Source organism: Sander vitreus, chromosome 16 (assembly GCF_031162955.1).
Source record: "Sander vitreus isolate 19-12246 chromosome 16, sanVit1, whole genome shotgun sequence".
NCBI classification, from domain to species: domain Eukaryota; kingdom Metazoa; phylum Chordata; class Actinopteri; order Perciformes; family Percidae; genus Sander; species Sander vitreus.
The window spans coordinates 19,449,700-19,463,619 of NC_135870.1; positions in this window are offsets into that span (position 1 = coordinate 19,449,700).

The window sequence follows — 13,920 nt, forward strand, 5'->3', positions numbered from 1 at the left end:
CACACAGACACATACACTCTAAGGTATGGGAATTTAACTGGGCAAACACACATAAACATGTGCACACACACATTCTTTTGAAGGAATAATAAACTCACACACACACACACACACACACACACACACACACACACACACACACACACACACAAAATGTGTTTCATATTCCACTGGGTTGGAGTTAATCCCCACCACAGGAGGTGCCATCACATCAGTTAGACACTTGTGCTGCGTTTTCAATGTTCTCAAATGCGAGATATTGAAATCTCAGCTGACATTTTTTTCATGTGGAGAAGCTCAGTAAGTGTTGAGACAGGAACATAGCACTATTTAAATAGTAATATGTCAACATAAATATGATTAGTAGGAGTCACTAAAAACTCTGTGCATGCATTCAAGTATTTGTATTCGAGGAGTGTGTGTGTGTGTGTGTGTGTGCGTGTGCGCACGCAAGGAGCATGAGCCTTTTCAGCTCTTCTGTCTACTTCCCCCTGCATCTGTTGCCCTCTGTTACACACTGTAAATATTAATCACAGCTCGTTGTAACACTTAGTTCAGCTCTCCTTCCCTCGCTGTCTGCCCCCTGAACAATGCTGCGTGTGTGGTACATGCTGATGAAGTTGACTTTGTCTCAGGAACGCTTTGAGTCACAGTTTGGGATACTGTTCTTTTTTTTTTTTAATCCACTGAGTTTGACAATAATAGTGGAAGTCAAGCTCGGTTATTCTTCTCTGTGACCATTTCACGAACTGCCATGACAATGGGCTGCTCTGTGGCATGCAACAACGGGGACATGAAACGTCACACAGTGGCCACAACAACAGGACGGTTGTGGTTAGGAAAAGAATAACGCGGAAAGGTTGTGGTTAGGAAAAGAAAAACGGGGAAAGGAACTGCAACACGAGGGACGCGATCCCTCCGGGGTGAAAGTCCTGTGTTGTTTGACCCATCGACCACCCCGACCAACCTTCCTGCGCGGATTTTCACCTTATCAATGCTACTCGCTACCGTAATCGTTCTGTGATCATGAAATATGCTTCCCATTGAAATACATTACTTTAAAATGTGTGCCCACCACACAAAAATAACTAAATTAACGTGTTAAGTACACAAATCAATAGATTCAATAACATGACCATTTCACAAACTGCCATGAGACTGGGATGGTGGTAAACCAACGGTTCTTCTGAGTCACTGATCAAACTCAAACATGTTGAATTCAGGGTTTTGTTAGTTGTCATAGGGGATACCGTCTCAGTCTCTGTTACCTTCTGCAAGCCTGGAGAGACGATACACTTGTATGATGTGTTTGAAATTTTACTGGGACATATGCATGTTTTCTCGTGTAGGCATGCGTTTGGATTTGTGAACACAATTTGCCTGTGTAACGAGTAGGCTATGACAAATGTTTTGTGGTATGTTGTTACATGAAAGTGTGAATAGATCAGTTTTTTATAGTAAGGATACATGTAGAGGAGGATAGGAGTATGAATGCTATACTGTACATGTTGTGTCCTCTTAGTTTGTCTCATAAGCGGTAAGCCTACATTCAGGAATCTCCTGAGTGTTGTTCACAGTTTAAAGGTGTGTGAAGCCTGCAGCTTCACTGTGAGGCTGGCGGCTTTTACCACAATGTTTCATATGCAATGTTTTATATTCTGTTTTATATTAATATTATATATTCATATCAATGTATTATATGATCTTATGTCTCACGGTGAATATAAAAACGATACAACAGACAGGCAAATTCAAAATAGGCTTGTGCACATGGGCGTCGGAACCATTGTTAAGTGTGGGTGGGACCAGACCCACCTTCTTACACGCAAAACCATAGGAAAATAGGGTCCAGGTTGAAAAAAACAGTAGTTACCCTTTAACATCCATGCAATTGGAAGGACGCATGGAAGTATGTGGGCAGTGACGGTTACATAGATTGAAATGAAATCTATTTTTGTAAAATATACTATACTATATATATACTATAATATATTTTGTATGCTTGTAAAGGGAGCATAAATGAGTCTTTAGGAGGTGCACACACAACACCGATTTGTGATGCAAGAGAGCTGAGTAGAAATGCTCTAAAACATGCTGATTGGTGTTGTAATATGTCAGGTTTGATTGATTAAATGTAGAACACACAGCTTGAGATTAATTGATTTCCATGATAAAATGAGTAATGCCATCAAGTTTTCTCCTCGATCTGTAAGACCCGAGACTGACAGAAAGTCAGAGAGAAAGCAAAAAAGAGCCAAACAGCATGGGATTAAAAAGGAAACAGATATTCTTTTCTAAATGAGATATCTACAGTGAACAGAAAATGATAACCTCTCTTACCTTTTGATCGATGACATCAATTAAAACAAATGATGAATTAAAACAAATGGTGTGCCTTCATTTTTCATGTGACGTTCACAGATTCAAGCCTCATTGTTTTAAATATGCTGAAAATTCAACTGATGAATGCCATATTGGAGATTCATTACTTGAAATACAGAAATAAATAGTACTCTGTTTCAAAAAAGCACAAGGGTTGTACTACACTTGCTCGCTACCATCTGTGTAAACAGTTGTCACACTGACTTTGCAATAAGCTACAGCATTTACCAGCTGGTGACTGATGGACCTAGCATGGTGGCGAATGACAATTGATTCTCGCTGAAGAAACTGTTGCACTGAGGTAGCTGTGTGTATATGTTTTTGAGCTTGTAGCTGTGGTATTTGAGAAAGTGCTTGTAAATGTGTGATTCTAGTTGAAACACAGGGTCAGCCAGGGAGTGCAGCATCCCTGGAGAAAATATGGATTAAACTCTTCCGATTCTTTGGATGATGCACAGAAAGGTATTTGTAATTCTGGTCTAAATACCAATGTTTCAAAATTGTACATATTATTGTAAGTCATGCTGAATTACAGGGAAATGCATGCAAAGGTGATGTACAATAGATCCAGCATTTTCCATTAGGTTTAGCAGAGCAGCCAAAACAAAGGGCTTATCAAAGCAAATTTTGGGACCTTTTAGATATGGCTGGCATCTCTTCCTAACAGTATCAAGAAGACCTGAATTTAAAAGTCACGTTTAAGCTCAGTAACTGAAGCAGAGCTCTAACAGGAACATCCAGTGACAGGATGGATTTTCACAATGCAAACCCTTGTGTTTCTGTGCAGGTCGAACTGAACTGTTTTAAATTTTTGATTAAGAGAAAATGATTTGTTCAACTTGCATACTGACATTTAACAAGGTGAGCCAGCTGTAATGTCCACAAACTTTTCCCTCTCTCAAATTGAAAAGAAATGACTCCATTCATAAAAAAAAACCACCAACATTGTCAGTAGTAATAATATTACACACTAGTCCTTTGTTGGAATCAAAGATCCTTGTTTGGACCAGGCAAACTTGCGTTGTGGCAGAGATAGGGTCGGGTGGGGGGTTAACTGACATCATTCTGTATAGAAATTAACTATGACAGCATAAACCACTTATTGTGATTCCTGCAAGAACGCTCCTATTATAATAACATGGTATTTTCTCCTGATGGGCTAGTGTCATCACTCATGTTTGTTCTCAGATGTTTAGTTTCCAAAATAGTTCTGAAGGATTTTTTTATAATATATATTATAGTATAAAAAATCTTGTATCGTTCTCACCTTTTCTCTCTTTCTCTTCTCTTTCCCCTTCTCTCTTAAGATTCCTACATTTTAATTATTTGTGTATTTTGTTTCTCTCTTTCCTTCCTTCCTTTGGGGTGCTCCTGGTGACTTAGCTCAGCTTTCCTGTTCTCCACACGTCCACACGTGCTATAGGCCTACCGTCATAATCTCTCACATGTGAAACCCTCAAGATTTAATCCCACCAGGGCTCCCATCTTCAATGCATGAAAAAATGCATAATTTGCCTTTGCACATGATGTGCAATTAAAACCAAATGTGTGTTTTGTGCCATGTAGACCACCACAGTTACCTTGATAAACACATTCCAAATAGGATGAAGGCAGTGGATTGATTTCTTGAAGGGAATTGGGTGTCATGAAAAAATGACTCAGCCTGGGCTAGTCCTTATTGAAGTCCCCGATGGAAACCAGGCCAATGTTTGGTCAGCCCTGCATAGCTAATAGATTGTCTGTGTCTGACATCTAGTGGTGAATACAGCTGTTGCATTGTGTCTGATGTGTTTAAAAGGTGGTTAGATGATACAGAGTAATAGGTTAAATCAGAGATCTTCAAAAGGGGGTCCGGGACCCCTAGGGGGGTCCTCAGAGTTACTGCAGGGGGGACGCCAAATTATTGTACATTTTTTGAAAATTGTCTTAACTTGAATCCAACATATTATTAGCAATTATAAATCAGCTTATTTGTGGAAGAAAAAAACATTTTTGATACTAGCCTATAGGTTACTAAGATAGCCATCCACAGATACAGGTAATAAGGATTCACTGTGCCACATGTATGTTTAACATTAATAAATTATGAAATCATGCCAACAGTTATTATTTTAATAGCTTATGCACTTTTTGTGGGAAAGGCTCGCGCATCCAAATAAATTCTCCTGTGCAGGTGCGCTGGACGATAACATCAACTACAAACTGCAGGATTATTTTCTTAGTTTTGTAATAGCTTATGCACTAAAAGGTATGTAAAAATGTTTTAGGCCACCCTACACGTTATTGTGGACCCAATTTAATACGCAAAGGTTTATACAATATATGTAGTAGGGGGTCCCTGCTCAGTCTCTGTTTCAATTAAAGGGTCCTTGGCCTAAAATATGTTATTAAAGACCCCTGGGTTAAATGGATGACAACAAAAATCAGTGGATGAATGATGGATGGATGCAGAGCTGTTATATTTTAAAAGAGATGTAGGAAAAAAAGACCTTTGTTCTGTGTTGGTATTCATTAATCCACTAAGACTAACATGCCAGTAGACAATGTAACTGCTACTGCAATTAAAGTGCTTTTTGCATCAAAATAACTGTTTTGCTAAACTGGAATTATATTGTAACAAGGTGTCCTTTTAGATTTAGTATTCTTAAAATGGCTATCTAGAGCTATATAAGGTTATTCTTCAGTTTTAGCTGTTGGCAGAACCTTGTTTAAAGGTTAGAGTTTCAAACTACAGGGATTCATCTGGAACTTATATTAAAGTGCCCATATTATGAAAAAAATCACTTTTTCTGGGATCTGGGGTGTTATTTTGTGCCTCTGGTGCTTCCACACGCAAAACTACAAACTTTGAAAAAAACATCCATGCTGTTTTGAGTGAGATATGGGTTTCTGAATGTGTCCTGCCTTCAGTCTCCAGGTGAGCTGTTTAAAATCTGCACAGCTTTCTACATAACTAGCCGAGACGAGGGGCCTAGGGGGCTAACCGTTAGCATGCTAACACTAGCATGCTAGCTCATTCTCAATGGCAAAACACTGCTACAACACACACAAATTCACCCTAATCTACAAAATAAATTGTATAGAACTACTTACATGTTCCTGTTCTGCAGGTATTCCACGCAAAGTTGGAAGTGCGCCCTCGTTTAGAAGAAGTCTCCCAGCTAATCCTGCCTTGTACAGGCCGAAGTTGGAGAAACAGCTAGCTAGCATGTAATCCTTACCTAGCTACTGCGCATGTGCAGCAATAAAGATGTTACAAAAGTTGAGAGGTCTCACTCTGTAGCTAAAACAGAGAGCTCAACACACAGGGTGAAAAGAGGAGCTGCAGCAATGTGTAGTACAACAAAAATTGTGTTTTTTGAAAATTAAACCATGTTTAAACCTATTCTGATACAATCTCAAATTACAATTATGAACCTGAAAATGAGCATAATATGGCCACTTTAAACAGTTTCATTTTGAACTCCAGTTTTCATAGCCTAGAGTCCTGCTTTCAATAGGCAATGGAATTGCTTTTAACTTCTGCCCCCCTGCCTCAGACTAAATTGTCTTGGGTGGCCCTACCTGGGAGCCTGACAACACAGCTTCCAGGGTCATGGGGGTACATGAAGCTCTTTCAAAGTCTCCCAAATATTTTAACAGTTTTGTCAAGATTGTATTTTTTTATTAGAAACTTTGAACAAAGAAAGTGGAGAGAATGTTTTTAAGACAAGCCAACTGGGTCCAAGTGGCTCTATAGATCTTATGGACAATTCTGGCACTGTATGTGCAGGAGCTGCTTAGAAGCAATTTCTCACATCATATTCTGTGGGGACTTAATTTAATCTTCTGCATATTGGTTAGATAGTGTATATACATTGAAGTGTTCTTGTCGGTAAAAAGTAAAAAATTCCCTGAAGCCCTGATATATAGTATAAAGTATAAATAAATAAACATGCCTTAAAGAATACATCCATTACAGTGACAGCAAGGCAGACTAAAATAAATCCAGTTTCCACTGGTGCATAATTGGGTAAAAATGAATTAGTGTCATACTACTTTGACATGAACTGAATTTATTTAGTAAAACCTTTTTAAGCTTGGCAGCAGGGCCACTTAAAAGACATCAATGTTACTCACTGAAGAAGGCAGCAGTGTAATTAAGGACTAGTGCTTAGAGGGAGACTTTAACGAAAATGTTAGAGTGTGCTCTTTAGAGGGGATGACTTGAATAAGGAAAGAAAATTCACAAAGGAAAAGACTGTATACTCCGTATGGGGACAATACAGTCCACATATTTACACCACAAGCATGGAGATGACAGAAAACATGTTTCAGCTACACTACAGAGGGAAGCAATGTATATCAATAGCTGTTGGGTGCCGTAAGGTTCTATTAGCCCAAGGACAAACTGTGATCTGATTATCTGATTTTTTTACATTTAAAGGGGCTGTACTCGACACTAAGAACATTAATATAGCAGAAGACAAATATTTGTTATGTAAAGAAATAGAGTGGAGTAATGGCATCCTGAGCAGAGAAAGAAGATCACTACCTCTGTGTGTGTTGTAATCTGTAATCTTCCCTGGTTTTTGCTTGGTTAGCCGGTCTGGCCGCACGTGCATGTGAGTGCATGTGAGTGCATGTGAGTGCCTTGTGTGGCGGTATTAGACGCCGAGGGCTGTGACAAAGGGTCGGTATTGTCGTGGAACAGTCTGTGAGAGCCGTGTGGAGGCAATCCCAGACCACTTTTTTTTCTGAATATCAAGTACAGCCCCTTTTAAAAAGAAAGTTTTTAGTTATACTTATTATACCACATGCATCTTATTTGTCAATGCCTATGTGCTCTGAAGCACTTTGACAAACTACAGCTTGGCTGTCAATAATATGTTGTTTCAAGTTTACAAGACACCTAAAAAATAGGTTTGATCATACATTTGGTAAATATAACCTAAAGTATTGATTATGTAAAGCTTGCTAGCGTCAAAGCAGAATCATAAATGCAATTCAAAAATACTGACCGCACTATCCTGCCATCTGCCAGCTGTTAATGTATGTAAATGTGAAGTACATTGTTGAAGATAGAGCATCTAGTGTAGCATCACTCATATACCCCTGGATAAAGGAAAAAATACAATTAATAACAATGTATTGTTAGTCTTTGGAATTAAAGTTGCTATTAAAGGTATAATACTCATAATCGCACAATTTCCCATTTTAAAACAATTCACCTAGATTTGTCTCTGTGACTGTAGAGATACCAGTACTTAGTATAACAACACAAGCTATTGGACTTACATTACAGCTCCTGTAGCGCAAGACAATATTATAGGACATACATCAGACAGTGGAGCTCTACATCAAGAGCTCCACTAAATATGTTTTTTTTTATGGCACTGGAATATAATTAACACAGTCACACCAGGTTTCTTACCAGAAGGGGGAGCTAACTGCATGTGCTTTACTGTATTGACCTATCTCCCCTCAGACACCTACTTTTTCTTCCTCAAGCAGATGCCCAAGGTGTATGTTTCAAAAGTCAGTTTACGTAATGAATCGTGGTGACACTCCACATAAGTTAAGCTACATTTGGTGTAACTATATATATATATATAGTTTTAAAGAGAGAAAAATTAGGGCTGTCAATCGATTAAAAAATGTAATCTAATTAATTACATAATCTGTGATTAATTAATCTAAATGAATTGCATACATAATTAACGGTGCCTGAACCAATACTTTTTAATAAAGTAAAAAAAAAAGAAAGATACTAAACAACAGTTAGCGACATTAAATAACTTGTTTATTGCTAAGGCCATTTGGTCAAAATTAAATGATTTAATAATAATGTAATAACTATAGCAATAACTTATTTCACTAGTAAATTGCTGTTGAACGACAAAAACAACCACCAGATGGGAAAAGGACATTTAACAATAACTTCGAATGCACCACAAGGCCAAATTACTGTTTCACTGAACGCACCGTCAGTGCTTTTTTTCCAACGTCGGCAGTTGCAGATTGTTACACTCGGTGTTGAATCCCTCTACAGTGAAATACAGACAAACTTACACCGTTTAGCGTTAGCTGTCAGCATTTTAACCGTTTTTAATCCCGCCACTAGCTAGCGGTGGGCTAACGTTAGCTGCTGTTGAGTATAGTGTTAACTAGCTAGCGGTAGGCTAACGTTAGCTGCTGTTGAGTATAGTGTTAACTAGCGTCACGTGCAGCGGTGTTTGTGTTGACTGTATTGTCTGTTTCAGAGCATCAGAGAGAAGACATATCAGTGGCACCAGATTTCGGTACCCAACCCTATTCAGGAAGAAGATTTTAGTAAAAAGTAAATGTTTCAATCAATGATCCAGGCAGCACATTCTCGTCTCCCTCCTTCATTTTACAGTCCAATGGTGGCTAGAACGGCGCCGGGTCAAACGTCAATATGGAATGGATTAATCTGCGTTACTTCCAAATAGTGTGCTAGTCTCCGTTTTCCCAAGCCACCAATGTTCCTGCTGTGGAATTACTCAGTAATGGACAATCCTTGCCTCTGCATTACATCAATTACAATATCAAGACATATTTTGAGAAATGTAATTGAATACATAAATCAATGAGGTTTCGAGCATCACTGGTTATATTTAAATGCACAGCTCCGGAGCCCCGAAGTAGTCAAAATTACACATTTTACTGGGAATGAATAAAAGTTTGCTGTTAACCATTCCCATTGCTGGCCACCCTCTTTGGCCATATTAGCTACAATTGCAAATGAAAAGTAATATATTTTATTGTGCAACACTCTTAATCAATATGACTTGTCTATCCTGCCTCATAGTAATTAGCCTTTAAGAAAATGACATCAGTGTAATGTTCATTGGACAAAAATGTGGCATATATGACACACGTATCCAACACTCTAGACATACCCTTTCTTTGTCATGAATCTCACTGGACTGGGCTAATTAATAAATCTAATTAGTATTTTATGGTTAAAAGCAGGTCAGTGGCTGATCTTCTGAACAACTGTCATGGACAATGATCAGCACTGTGTTACTATTCTCAAGAGATCTGTTCTTGTGGTAAATGGTGTCTCATTGTGGTCATAAAACGATTCAATTATATTTCAATACCATAAGAACTTTCTATGAATAAAACATATGGTCAAAGCTAAAGTCATTTTTATAATAATTGAAGGGGATATTGTTGTCGCTGTTGGACAATCTTTCCACCTCCTGCTCTGTTAGGTCTATTACCAAAATCTCCAAACAATACACTAGAAGCTACTGCATCTGTCCAGCTGGAAGAATACTGACAAATAAATGGTATAATAATTCAATGACATCTTAATATAGACTTTTTTGAGATTATTTTTTTGGGCAATTTCAGCCTTTATTTTTATAGGACAGCTGAAGACATGAAAGGGGAGAGAGAGGGGGGAATGACATGCAGCAAAGGGACGGGCTGCAGGTTGGAGTCGAACCCTTGCCCGCTGCATCGCGGAGTAAACCTCTATATATGGGCACCCGCTGTACCAACTGAGCTATCTGGGTGCCCTAATATGGCTCTTCTACGTGTGCATGTCATTTTGAATTGATGTTAACATAGTGATTACATCTTAAATGCCATATACACCCATGATAAACTTAAATGTTTTCACTTATTTTGCCTGATTAGACCACTTATCAGGACTCTAGATGTGCACAGAGTAGAACATGCTGAATTGGTCTCCCTCACTCTGCTGTTGCACCTGGTAAAGCACAACAATTACTTACATTACACTTTTCATTATTGTTATTGGTACATTGAGTCTGGGCACCCCGTGAAATATCTAGCACTACTCCAGCCAACTTCAAAATGGGTAGATGTCCAATCAGTCGGGGCCATTGAAAATGTACCTTGTGGTAACAACAAGTCGAAGGTCTGGCTAAGCATGCCTACGATCATGTTAACCAAACTTTCATAAAAGCAGCACATACACCTGCATTTCTGTGTGTTTTCTACAAACTCGTCATAACCCATTGACAATTTATTGCAAATTAAAATACATTATGGTTTCTAACAATGTCCACAAACACATTATGGTTTCTAACATTGTCTGCAAAACTTAACTTTACATAAATGTGCAGGCTGTAATCTCATTAGGGTTTTAGAAATGTGTATTGCTATTGTGTGTGTGTGTGTGTGTGTGTGTGTGTGTGTGTGTGTGTGTGTGTGTGTGTGTGTGTGTGTGTGTGTGTGTGTGTGAGAGAGAAGAGTGAGGGTGCCCATGTGTTTATGGTTTCAAATGTCAGTTAAAAGGCCCAGTGAAGCGCTCCATCTGGATGAATGACATATGAGCCAGTATTTCCTTCTGTGTGTGTGTGTGTGTGTGTGTGTGTGTGTGTGTGTGTGTGTGTGTGTGTGTACATGTGAATAAACAGGCCAATTATTACTCAATTAACTAAGTGCTTTAGACCAACAGACGTGTTGCAAATTGAGCATTATAGGAATAAGTGCTTTAGACCAACAGACGTGTTTCAAATTGAGAATTATAGGAATCTGTACATTTAGACACATCTGTCTCTCTGCTCCACAACATAATAATCTCACGATCCATGTCGGGATAAGGAGAAAAAAGAAAACAGGGCATTCATCATGAGCCTGGAGACATGGGATATGGGACTGAGACATATGAGCTCTGGAGACGAATGCATGATAAATGAAGAAAACCTGTTATCTACCTATTAATATACCTTGAATATGATATGTCCTACCTGTTCATTCGTCCGACAATCCTGAGGGGTTAGAAAATAATTATGCCTTTACTGATGGACAATGTGATTGGGAGTGGGGGATCGTGCAGTGGTTGAAAGAATTGGTAGAGAGGCACAGAAAGCGAAATCCAACCCTTGGGGTACCAGGACATTAATGACTACTGGGGTCACTTAGAACCAGATACCACTCTAATGTAATATATTCTACCTGGACATGAATACACTAATCAAACCATAGTCTCATCATCAGTTGATGAGGTTTTCAGTCTGAACTCTTAATGGAGTTGACCCAGAAATGAAAAAAATCTTTGTAGAATATCATCAACAGCAGATGAATAAAGTTTTATTCACTGGAGTTGAGTTTAGTTTCAGACTTTTTCTTTTCTCAGCTTCTTTGATGGAATATGATACATTGTCAGTGCCCTTATTATGTTGTATGCCCATTTTGTGACATAGTGAATGACACTGACTGTAGTGGAAACTGTTGTACATCAGGGTTAAACAGGGCCGGAGCCCACTAAAGCTGAGGTCCACCTCTTGACATCCAAATCGTAACCTGTCATAATTCATTTTCGTCTCCTTCTGTATCTCTCACACCTTTGGCTTTTCACATCCTCTTTAAGAGACATTGTCTGACACTGACCAAACAATTGTAGAATGCAGGCTCCTTTTCTTTGACTTTGTTTCAATATCTGTGGCCATCAGAGAGCACCAGGACCGATGTGCGTCTCCAAATTGAGAAAAGGGCAGTTTGCAATGTATGCAAATTGCACAGCAGTGGAAACATATTCCTTTTCCCACCAGAATTAGCACATATATGTGTTGTTTTTAAATGCGGGAAAGCCCATTAAAAATAGGCAACATATTCTTTTCACATTGCCAGCAGATTGCCTTTCTGTTTTGTTTTTTTTAGTGTGTCACTTTCAACATCACAAATGCGTGGGAATACAGGGTTAGTAAACACTAGAAAGCAGCATGGAGGCCAGACCTAAATGCTTTAATGCACAGCAAACAGGTAAACACAAATACCAAGTTGTGAAATCATTGGAAATAATGCACAGCCTATTCATTTTCAAGTAGGGCTGCAACGATTAGTCGACATAATCGATGACATCGATTATAAAAACTTGTCGACGCATAATTTCATTGTCAAAGTGTCGTTCCAGATATGTTCTTAAGGGGCAGGGCTCCAGACTGCGACCATTTTTTGAGACGGTGCAAGTAATTTTTTAAACTGCTCGCACTTGAGCGACCTGCAAACTTTTTTTAGTTTTTTATTTTATGTTGAAAAGGAGAGAGCGAGTCTGCCAGAGTTGGCCAATGTGTGTGAGAGGCAGAGGGTCTGTGAGTGATTAGTTACTGCATTGGTAGGTAACGTCATCTACAGCGTAGCTAGCGTCACACTCATCATTCGCAGATGATGTTGCACAGCGCTGTTCTTACCGTGTTTCCGTGAAAATCATCAAATTGCAGTCCATAATACATTTACGAGTGGTGATCTGCAGCCGAGAATCATCCATTTTGTTTGCTAAAGGCCGTACATTGGCGAGGAAAATTCTGCAAAGTGATAGCCGATGAGTTAGCCTTAGCCTAATGTTAGCCCTCCTCACTTTTTGTTTACGGTCTTAATCCCGGTTGCCTGCACTTCCATTCGGCGGAACTGTGTTGATAGACCTCGGCAGTGCTGTAGTATTCGGTCTCGTCACAAAAAATTTCCACAACATTTGCCACACGCTGCAGTACCGCTCCCTCACTTGGGCGAGAGAGATTGTGTTAGAGACACAAAGAGAGGAGACTACTTCTTTGAAAAAAAAAATCTTGATAGGTTGCTAAATATATAAATATTACTTCGTAAAAACAAATAATGCTTGTGTGAATGTGTAGAGCCCATCTGTCTCTGGCTCCCGCATCACTTAATATTTCCCATTAAGATGGTTAGATACCCCCTTTCTATGGAAGTCTAATTACATAGATATTGCTATTTCAGTGTAAACAAAAAAAAACAGGATTGAGGGAGACCCTCTATGGGGCTGAGGCAGAAATGTTATAATTGACAATAATAATAATACTTTGTTACATTTCATCAATGATAGCTACGTTGTTTTACAAGTTGTCATAGAAATGACCAATGATGTTCTATTCCAACGTCTTGTCGCTGGCGCAGGACCAGAGATTCTAGAGTGCTACATTTACATTTGCACTTTAGTGTATTAGTTAATTAATTTATTTGATTTTGTTTGCAACCACAATGTCAAAACTACATTTGATTAAGCTATCAAGCTTAAGTTTTCATGGGTCATTATTTTAATTTGCTATGAGAACTCAAGTTATGTTAAGGCAGAGACAGGACAACTAGGTGAAATTCACAGGTGTACAGATTTGAGCAGATGAGGTAAAACATTCATTCAGTCATTGGTCGCTTTTAAGAGGATGCTGATTGACTTGGAGGCAGCCACATCTGGCTGTAAATGTTTTGCCTGGTGTGATTAGGATTGTGGTTGACTTTGATGGATTTGCTGTTTCAGTTGTTTTATGTATTTTGTGTATTTTGTGTTTGTATGTATGTGTGGTTTTACTGCTGCCTGTCTTTGCCAGGACACTCTTGAAAAAGAGATTTTTAATCTCAGTGAGCCTCTTCCTGGTTAAATAAAGGTAAATATAAATAAATAAATAAAACATGCACTGGAGCCCGGTACAGGAGCCCTGCCCAAAGCAGAGATCGAGGGCGTGACAAAAATAATCGTTGACTAATCGGAAAAAAAAAAATCAACAGATTAGTCGACTACCAAAATAATTATTAGTTGCAGCC